General features: G+C 40.9%; 1 protein-coding gene across 4 annotated transcripts in view; it reads left to right on the forward strand.

Moving 5' to 3' along the window:
- LOC124016976 (voltage-dependent calcium channel subunit alpha-2/delta-1-like) overlaps nucleotides 1-2,407 on the forward strand; it is a 143,411-nt gene extending 141,004 nt beyond the window's left edge. For all 4 annotated transcript variants that reach the window (XM_046332307.1, XM_046332308.1, XM_046332309.1 and 1 more), the window contains one exon: nucleotides 1-2,407. This exon is cut by the window's left edge and continues 1,762 nt beyond it. The gene's annotated coding sequence lies outside the window, so the exon portion shown is untranslated.
- Nucleotides 2,408-10,674: the final 8,267 nt, after the last annotated feature.

A 10,674-nucleotide genomic window follows, 5' to 3' on the forward strand; every position in this document is an offset into this window, starting at 1 on the left:
GATACTGTCTTTCTGAGTGTACTATACTATGGTATATACTACTATGTATATACTATACTATGGTATACACCTGCTAACTCATTTCCCCACAAGAACAGCTACCAACATACTACATGAGAAATAACAGAAATGTGCCTCATTTTATTCAGGACCAAATCTGGACCCGTCAATCATCCTAGCCAAATGATTATGCAGTGGAATAACTTTGAGTGAAAGAGACATAAGGTTAAGTTTCTTTATTCAACGTTGTAGAAAAACGGTTTTATTAAAACGCGGTTTTATTATCATGTCAGAATATCAACAATTCCTCTCTAAATTGATTGGATTCGTTTCATTTCTGAACATGGTTCAAAAGAGGGACATGGTAGATATGCTTTAAAAAACGTTTTTTTCTTTGTGATGCAATTCAGCTTGTTCAACTGGGACATGATCTGATGGTCGATTTAGTGTTACTGATCTGTTGTAGAGCAAATATAGAGGAGTTCCTGGCACTGAATTGACCTCTTAAGCACTAAACAAGATCATTTCAGACAATCAATTCGGTAACAATTGACAATCATAGTTTCCGATAACTTGCTTATTAAGACTAGTATTAGTAATACTTCATTGAATTAATTGCTGTAAATGAAAATGCAAACAACTGCCAAAACAGGGACTTTAAAGAAGCCTTGGGGTCAGAAACATTCACACATAGTTTCCTTTGAAAACAGAGGCATATGGACTCAGAAACCACATAGTCAATTGAGTGTAGAGTTGGGAAACTACATGATTACGCTGTGTGGTCTCTAGTGCTATTCAAATACTTCTCCCACACCTCATTATCATTGCTTAAATTAGAATTACAAAGCCTTCTTACGTCAACCAGAATAAAATCCATCTGGACTTTTTCCATTTCTCTGAAACACTGAAGAGGAAAGGGATTTTTGTTATGATCCCAGTCTTAAGCTATGATTATTTGACAATAGGTTATGTGGCGAAACTCGAGCACCATCACCAAAGGCGGACTGCTGTCATGTGAGGTGACATTTTTTTATTTTATTTTTATTTTACCTTTATTTAACCAGGCAAGTCAGTTAAGAACACATTCTTATTTTCAATGACGGCCTGGGAACAGTGGGTTAACTGCCTGTTCAGGGGCAGAACGACAGATTTGTACCTTGTCAGCTCGGGGGTTTGAACTCGCAACCTTCCGGTTACTAGTCCAACGCTCTAACCACTAGGGTCCCGTATTGGTTGTTTCAATGTTCTGTGGGGAAACTAACTAACATCCTGCATTTAAGACCCTCAATATCTAAGAACATTCAAGAATATCAAGTGCCATAGGACTCTCTTTCTCTGTTTACCGGGAAACCTATTACTAACGTTTATGCAACGTTTAGAATTGAATAAGTGCAAATCTCATCTATTTTCCCTGTGTTGCATGATAATGCCATGATACTGTATCAGTGGCAGGCAATGAGATAAAGTACCCTCTTTCTTCTCCTGCTTTGGTGTGTATTGTTGGGATGGGAAGCATAATACTGTGGGTTTGTTGGGTGTTTGTTTATGATATGATAACGATATAGCTTCTACTGCCTTTCTCTTGAGGAGACAGCATTTGGTACCGCCCTGATCTGAGTGAGCGCAGTGGCCTAGCGGTTAGAGCGTTGGGCCAGTAACCGAGATGTCACTGGTTCGAATGCACGAGCCGACAAGGTCAATTTGCCCTTGAGCAAGGCACTTAACCTTAATTTGCTCCAGGGGTGCTGTATGGCTGACCCTGTAAAACAACACAATTCACTGCACCTCTCCGGTGTATGTGACAATACATATATTTTCCTCTGTCACAGGTTGTCACATTCAAGACCAGACTAGACCCTTGGGAACTGGTGTCTGGTTATGTCATGCCACTCTAAGGGCTAAAATCAGATGCTGTCACCTCAGGAATAACATATTAGCAGAGTGGTTGGAAGTGTTTTTTGATGCTGTGGTGCTCTCTGTGTGGATTGTGTGGGTTATGCTTTTTCTGGACACTTTTTTGTTATCATGAACTCTCAGTGTGTTTTAAGGGGAGTGTTCCATGCCTGCCACACTATGTCAGGCTATTGGTGGGACCGCCCCCCAATCTTTCTCTGCCAGCGTTTTCATGGCAGACCATTGGTGGACATGTCCACTAATCTCCCCTTGTCAGCCTCCCTTTTGACGGGCCATTGGTGGGCCTCCGCGTCAATCTCCCTTGATTGTGTTTTTAAGATGTTACACTTTTGTGGAACTTGATTCACCTGAATCAGTCATGTATAAATTTGTACGATACTGTTATTATTCTCGGACGAAAGATAGAAAATAGTCATGTTTATAATCCTGGAAAATGCTTATTCATGTGCAAATACAGTATATTCAGAATAAAACCTTCTCATTAGCTATTGAATGGTGTCCTCTTGCAGTTCTGGGCCCTTTCCTCCCCAACCCAGATTGACTTACTGTTACTGTAACGTTGCCAAAACACATTTCCCACTTTTCCCCACAATGTGTGTGAGAAACTGAAAGAAGCTGCAGTCTGCTATCCCAGTGTCCCCCAGTGACTCCCACCGGCCAATTAGCGATGAGAATTGAGGCCGGGCCAACAACAACATCCAGGAAGTGAAAGTGAAGAATATCTATATCTCTCTGTGGCTATGACACTGAATATGCTTAACGGACACATTTACAGTTGAAGTTGGAAGTTTATATACACATAAGCCAAATACATTTAAACTCAGTTTCTTACAATTCCTGACATTTAATCCTAGTAATAATTCCCTGTATTAGATCAGATAGGATCACCACTTTATTTTAAGAATGTGAAATGTCAGAATAATAGTAGAGAAAGTGATTTTATTTCAGCTTTTATTTCTTTCTTTACATTCCCAGTGGGTCAGAAGTTTACAATAAACGGAATTAGTATTTGGTAGCATTGCCTTTAAATTGTTTAACTTGAGTCAAACGTTTCGGGTAGCCTTCCACAAGATTCCCACAATAAGTTGTGTGAATTTTGGCCCCTTCCTCTTGAACAGAGCTGGTGTAACTGAGTCAGGTTTGTAGGCCTCCTTGCTCGCACATGTCTTTTCAGTTCTGCCCACAAATTCTCTATGAGATTGAGGTCAGGGCATTGTGATGGCCATTGTCCTTAAGCCATTTTGCCACAACTTTGGAAGTATGCTTGGGGTCATTGTCCATTTGGAAGACCCATTTGCGACCAATATATCCACATAATTCTCCTGCCTCATGATACCATCTATTTTGTGAAGTGCACCAGTCCCTCCTGCAGAAAAAGCACCAGACAACATGATGCTGCCACCCCCGTGCTTCACGGTTGGGATGGTGTTCTTCGGCTTGCAAGCCTCGCCCTTTTTCCTCTAAACATAACGATGGTCATCATGGCCAAACAGTTCTATTTTTGTTTCATCAGAACAGAGGACATTTCTCCAAAAAGTATGATCTTTGTCCCCATGTGCAGTTGTAAACTGTAGTCTAGCTTTGTTATGGCGGTTTTGGAGCAGTGGCCTCTTCCTTGCTGAGCGACCTTTCAGGTTATGTCGATATAGGACTCGTTTTACTGTGGATATAGATACCTTTGTATCTGTTTCCTCCAGCATCTTCACAAGGTCCTTTGGCTGTTCTTCTGGGATTGATTTGCACTTTTCGCACCAAAGTACATATATCTCTTGGAGACAGAATGTGTCTCCTTCCTGAGTGGTATGACGGCTGCGTGGTCCCATGGTGTTTAAAGTTGCGTACTATTGTTTATACAAATGAACATGGTACCTTCAGGCATTTGGAAATTGCTCCCAAGGATGAACCAGACTTGTGGAGGTCTACAAAAAAAATCTGAGGTCTTGGCTGATTTATTTAGATTTCTCCCATGATGTCAAGTAAAGAGGCACTGAGTTTGAAGGTAGGCCTTGAAATACATCCACAGGTACACCTCCAATTGACTCAAATTATGTAAATTAGCCTATCAGAAGCTTCTAAAGCCATTACATAATTTTCTGGAATTTTCCAAGCTGTTTCAAGGCACAGTCAACTTAGTTCATGTAAACTTCTGACCCACTGGAATTGTGATACAGTGAAATAATCTGTCTGTAAACAATTGTTGGAAAAATGACTTGTGTCATGCACAAAGTAGATGTCCTAACCGACTTGCCAAAACTGTAGTTTGTTAACAAGAAATTTGTGGAGTGGTTGAAAAGCGAGTTTTAATTACTCCAACATAAGTGTATGTAAACTTCCGACTTCAACTGTATGAAGATGCACTTATTGATAAAGAGAGCTTTTTCATGTACAGTGTAATCCCCCCTTCTCCGACAGTATGTTTATCGAATGAAAATTGACTTAGTCGGTAGCAGAGATCCTTCTCACACTTGAACCTGAAACCAGCTGCTGTCAAGTCTTCATCCATTCAGCCACATACTCCCTCACAGCCCCCCAAAGACAGACGACATGCTCATTTTACCCCTTACGATCAACGTTAAAATTGTCCCTTATACTGTATGATATACTGCAGGCCCCAAGAAGGAACGCGTAAGTCTCTCTGGTGCTAAGGGACATTTTAATGAGTCCAATTACAATGCCTTTTAGTATTTATGATTAATAAAACAGTCTTTATTACTGGTAGCACAGCTGTGGAAATGACTAAGCAGAGAGCAATAATATGAAATTACATATTTTACAGACCCCAAGCAGGAAATTGACCATAACAATTACGACCAAAGCACTATGGAACAGCTCAGTCGTTCCCTCACTATCTCTTTGTAAGAACTTGTAATAATATCATAAACTATAAAGATAAACCATAAACATTGTATAGAGTCTGTAGTAGGGCGTAGTGAAGGTCAAACTCAGCAGTGAAATGTCATAGATTTCAGCAGCAAATGGTAGAGCTGAGCAGAGTCCCATAAGGTTTGTTGGCAAACGTTCATTGGGCATATCACTTCACATTTTGGCTGACCTTTTGACACGTGACACATCCAATCCCTTGACCTATATTTCAAACTAGACTGCATGCTCAGTCTGCAGTCTCTACTCTTTCTCTTTTTAATAAATATATGCTTGTGTACCTTGCTAACACTTAACCTAAATCACCCAGTTATAATGCATTATAATACATTGTAGGACTTGTTATGAGCATGTATGAGCCCTTTTATAATGTCAGTTTAAGACCGTTGAAAATGTAACTTATAGAGCAGGGGTAGGCAAATAGATACAGCCCCAGTCCATTTTTGTCAGAGCAGATGGTCGGGGAGTCAGAACATAATTATACTAATTTGTACACTGCAAATTGACCACAACTAAGCCCCAAAAAAGGTTATTTAAAAAAAGAATAATTTCATGCCTGGATTACATTGAGACACGATCACATATGTCACTTTTGTGGGAATATATGGGAATACATTTTCTAAATTAAACAAATGTTTAGCTGAATTCCTGGTGATTTTAGTCTTTTTTGACCCAAAACTAAACCCTGCGGGCCGGTTTTGGCCTGCGGGCAGCCTATTACCGACTCCTGATATAGAGAGACATATTATAAGCCTTGTTTTAAGACACGGTTCACATTTATACAAAGTTCTAAAGTATTACAGCTGGATGGGTAAGTGTTACCAAAACGTCCTTCTGGGTATACTGCCTCTGCATGTAATTGGTTTTCCCATTTCCCTATTTGGACTCCACTTCACGAATAGAGATTCTTCAGAAAGTGTTTTCTAAGCCAGACATGGATGAGTGATCTGTATCCTCCTGCCGGTGGTTATTTTTTAAAGAAACATAATAAAAAGCTTCTCGGCTAAGATCTGGGTAAAATAATGAAAGGAATGTGAGTCTTATTCAGTACATTTAGTTATTGCTTGCTTCTATAAATTCTACCAACCTTTCCAGCAGGCAGGCTAGCTAAAATAAAGGTAACTACCAAAATAATGGAAATGCTTGAGTAAATGAGCGATACAAAGTATATTGAAAGTGTGGAAGAATGGTGTCGCATCCCTCCAATAGAGTTCCAGACACTTGTAGAATCGATGACAAGGCACATTGAAGCTGTTCTGTCCTGTGGTGGCCCAACACCCTATTAAGACACTTCGTGTTGGTGTTGCCTTTATTTTGGCAGTTACCTGTAGTTACACAAGCTAGCTACTCTAACTTGATTGACAGCCTGAAATGGCATCTGATTAGCAAGTTATGAGTTTGGGAGATTGGGTACCTATATGGGGTAACTAAAGCAAACTTCCTCAAATTGCTATGTGGCTTAGTAATATCAGAAGGAAACAACAACAACAATATATGGCCATGACACCTCTGGTCACCTCGACATGACACTAAGTACTCAGTGCCAGAGGCTCTGCTTTCTGTGTCTGGTTTCCAAGATGGCCCCTCCTGTTTATGTTCTGGCTCGGTCATGTTGTGTTCTGATTGTTATCCGAGTTTCGGCTTGCAGCTTTGTGTTGATCCATATCTGACGGAAACTGCAGTCACTGGATGCCCCACGATATGTTCGCATAAATACATGTATTTCATTACTAGTGAACAGAAATACAGATACAAAATGGGCGCCAAGCATCACAGAGATGGTGGAACTGCACATTGGTGGTGGTTTAGGTGAGTTAACCCTAATGCACTGTTTAAATGGAGTCTATTAGTTGCACTTCACTGGTGAGAAGGAATGTTGGCACAATATTTACATGCTGATAGGCTGTTACGTAATCCCTTTAGAATGAGCTAATGCATTCACCTTAACATTCACTCTTAATAACTGTAACACTGGCTTATGGGGATATGGTCAATCGTTTAAGACTATGTCATTTGAAATATGTCTATAATTGACAAATGTGTTAAACTATATGTGTTGATGGTGATGAAATGGAGACAACCAAAGACTTCAGTACCCACAGTGAAAACCTACTGAGCCCCCAAAACTGACACAGAGTTACATGAAGATACATGTGGTCCAGTGGGGATAGATGATGAGAGAAGAGCTTTGTGGGAAGCTGTCGAGAGCTGCAGGAAAAGCAACGTTCTAAACCTCAACCAACAAAAGACAGAGAAGATCAGACCACCTAGACTTTGATGAGGTTTTGGTTGAGCCCATTTCAAAACTCTTGAGTCTCCAGGCTTCTCAGTGCAACTTCAAGGCATCATCAACATCCCTATTGAAGTCCATTGTGTTTTTATAGAACCGTGTTTGTTTGCAGATCTTCTGACTTGACATAGCTTCGGATTTCCTTTTCTAAAGGCCTCGTAAGCAGGTTTCACTTGCCTTTTGTCGGGACGGCCATTACGGTCTTGTGACGGTGGTCAACATCTTAACCCTATGAGATTTGAACGGGAATGGGGATTGGGACCCCAATTTGGGACAGCTGAGACGTTTATATTTAGACTGTTTGTTTTTCCCGAGGTCTGTTAATACAGCACCTCTCTCATGTACTGTAGCTGGCCAGTGACCTCAAGGTCCTTGGTCCCCAGCTCGTAGCTCCGCAGCTCACTCTTCCAGTCATCATTAGAGATTAGATGACATGTAAAAGAGAGAAGATTACAGTAAACGTTTACACAGGGTTCCTGCGTCAGGGGGCCCATCGGGGTAGACAGCCTTTTTTAGAACAGGCACTGCCTATTGAATACAGTGGAGGCTGGTAAGAGGAGGAAGGCTCATAGAAATGACTGGAATGGAACGGCTGAAATGGTATTAATACCATTCCATTCCATCCATTGAGCCTGTCCTCCGGTTTAAAGAGATACCAGCTAGGGCTGTGGCGGTCATAACATTTTGTCAGTCTGTGATTTTCAAGCAAATAACTGCCGTTCTCACGGTAATTGACCGTTAATTAACATAAACACGTTTAGCATCTCCTGGCTTTCACACACAGCCTACAAGCCACTGATGCAGACCATTGGAACATCTACAAAAAAATCTATGTAATATATCCTACACCAATCACAATAAATCCATTATTTGTTTTAGACAGGTCACAAGACACATGAGATGAAGAAAATGTTGTTTATTTCAGAAGAACAGAATAGCATACTCTGAGTTGTTAAGCCCTGATCTGACAATGCCGTATTGCTGTGGGCTCCACTCGTTTCTTTAGCAGACAAGATTTGCCTTGAATTCCATGGTACTATTTTATATTATTTTATAGTTTTAAGAATACAATTGAACAAAGCTGAATAAAATAGAAAGGATATTTTCTCCAAACTATTTGAGGGAGGAAGCACATGAGGCTATTCTGTGTTGAGTGGTTAACAAAGAAACTGGTACTTCTATATGCTTCATTTTGTCACGACTTCCGCCAAAGTGGATCCCTCTCCTTGTTCGGGCGGCGTTCGGCAGTCGACGTCACCGGCCTTCTAGCCATCACCGAACCACTTTTCATTTTCCATTTGTTTTGTCTTTGTTTTCTACACACCTTGTTTCAATTCCCCCCAATACATGTTCGTTATTTAACCCTCTGGTTTCCCCCATGTTTGTGTGTGTGTGTTTGTTTTATTGTAAGGTTGTATTCTGACTGCTGGTATTTTGTTGCCGGGTTTTGTTGTTGCGCCCGTTTATTTCGTGGTACCGGTATTTTTCCAGCACCATAGTATTGTGTTTGTACTGGTGTTTTCTTGTAATTAAATATCTTGTCCACGCATCTCAGCTCTCCTGCGCCTGACTACTTTCACCAGTTACCCACAGCCATGAATCATTTTTGTAACTTTAGTTGTGATAGAAATGTTGGCCTATATGTTTAGATTTTAAATGCATTCTAAGGCTGCATGATACGACTAATGGTGATTTGAAAATAGTCGCATTAAAGGCTTTCATTCACAATTTGACAAGCACTTGATATGTCTTGAATCTCCCTGCTGCATCCCCTTTGTGTGGCCGTAATGCCCCCTAAAAAAATGTTTGCCTTTTCTAGCCAGCGAACGTTGGCCCTACAATTCCCTTCTCCTGGCTGGTGCCCAAGCACCTCTCACTCACATGGTGATCACTCTGTCATGTGATAGGGTCTTTCTCACAGGATACAAGTGAAGACACACATCGGGAACGTAACTGTGTGTGTCCTTATCAAGGCGCATATTGAAGATATTGGATGTCCACATTTACTTTCGTCAGCCAACAAGATGAGTAGGCCTAACGAACAACAAAAGCACGAGCCTATGTCAATCTACTATCCCCCATAGTACAAAAGTTGACCTATTCTGTTCATGAAATAAATATTCCAGACAGTCTGGGACAGTTGTGGGATGTGATAGATTCCAAATTAATACAACCACTAGTATCAAAAAACCTGTTTTAAGCAATGAGCCTGATAAAACAGATCAGAACATTTAGCTGAAAATGTTGATAAACTATTAGGCTATTTCTTCAAATTCAAGCGCAGGCTATTTCAAGGCTATAATGTTCCATTAGCAGGAAAACACCATTCTCAAAAGTGACTGCAAATGTGATTATACATACAATGCTTTTATTTTGAAGGTGCATTTTTATGGTGAAAACTATCTTCCCCAAACTTTAAACTCACACGCTGGGTATGTATGCAAGTTAGGCTCTACACCAGTTGTAAAGCGGATTAATGTGCTTAATTTTAAGAAGTTATTTGGCCAAACATAGGCCTATGGGCTAGCCTGCATGAGGTATGCAACTATGGGGGGGGTCTATGCATATATGTAAACAACAGGTGGTGCACGAAATCTAAGGAAGTCTCTAGATTTTGCTCACCTGAAGTAGAGTGTCTTATGATAAACTGTAGACCACACTATTTGCCAAGACAGTTTTCCTCTATACTTTTCGTCTCTTATGATAAACTGTAGACCACACTATTTGCCAAGACAGTTTTCTTCTATACTTTTCGTGTCTTATGATAAACTGTAGACCACACTATTTGCCAAGACAGTTTTCCTCTATACTTTTCGTGGCTGTTTATTTACCACCACAGACAGATGCTGGCACTAAGATCACACTCAGTCATCTGTATAAGGAAATAAGCAAACAGGAAACCACTCACTCAGAGGCGACCATCCTAGTGGCCGCAAACTTTAATGCAGGGAAACTTAAATCAGTTTTACCTAATCTCTATCAACATGTTAAATGCGCAACCAGAGGGAAAAAAATTCTAGATCACCTGTAGTCCACACACAGAGACGCGTACAAAGCTCTCCCTCGCCCTCCATTTGGTAAATCTGACCATAATTCTATCCTCCTGATTCCTGCTTACAAGCAAAAAATAAAGCAGGAAGCACCAGTGACTTGGTCTATAAAAAAAGTGGTCAGATGAAGCAGATGCTGAACTACAAAACTGTTTTGCTATCGCAGACTGGAACATTTTCCGTGATTCTTCCGATTGCATTGAGGAATACACCACATCAGTCACTGGCTTTATTAACCATCAAACAGGCAAAGCAACAATACAGGGCTAAGATTGAATTGTACTACACCGGCTCCGGCACTCGTCTTATGTGGCAGGTCTTCAAACTATTACAGACTACAAAGGGAAGCACAGCCGCGAGCTGCCCAGTGACACAAGCCTACCAGACTAGCTAAATCACTTCTATGCTCGCTTCGAGGCAAGCAACACGGAGGCATGCATGACAGCATCAGCTGTTCCGGAAGGCTCTCCATTGCCGATGTGAGTAAGACCTTTAAACAGGTCCTCATTCACAAGGCCGCGGGGCCAGAACTAAACACCT

Source organism: Oncorhynchus gorbuscha, unplaced genomic scaffold, assembly GCF_021184085.1.
Source record: "Oncorhynchus gorbuscha isolate QuinsamMale2020 ecotype Even-year unplaced genomic scaffold, OgorEven_v1.0 Un_scaffold_134:::fragment_2:::debris, whole genome shotgun sequence".
Lineage (NCBI taxonomy): Eukaryota > Metazoa > Chordata > Actinopteri > Salmoniformes > Salmonidae > Oncorhynchus > Oncorhynchus gorbuscha.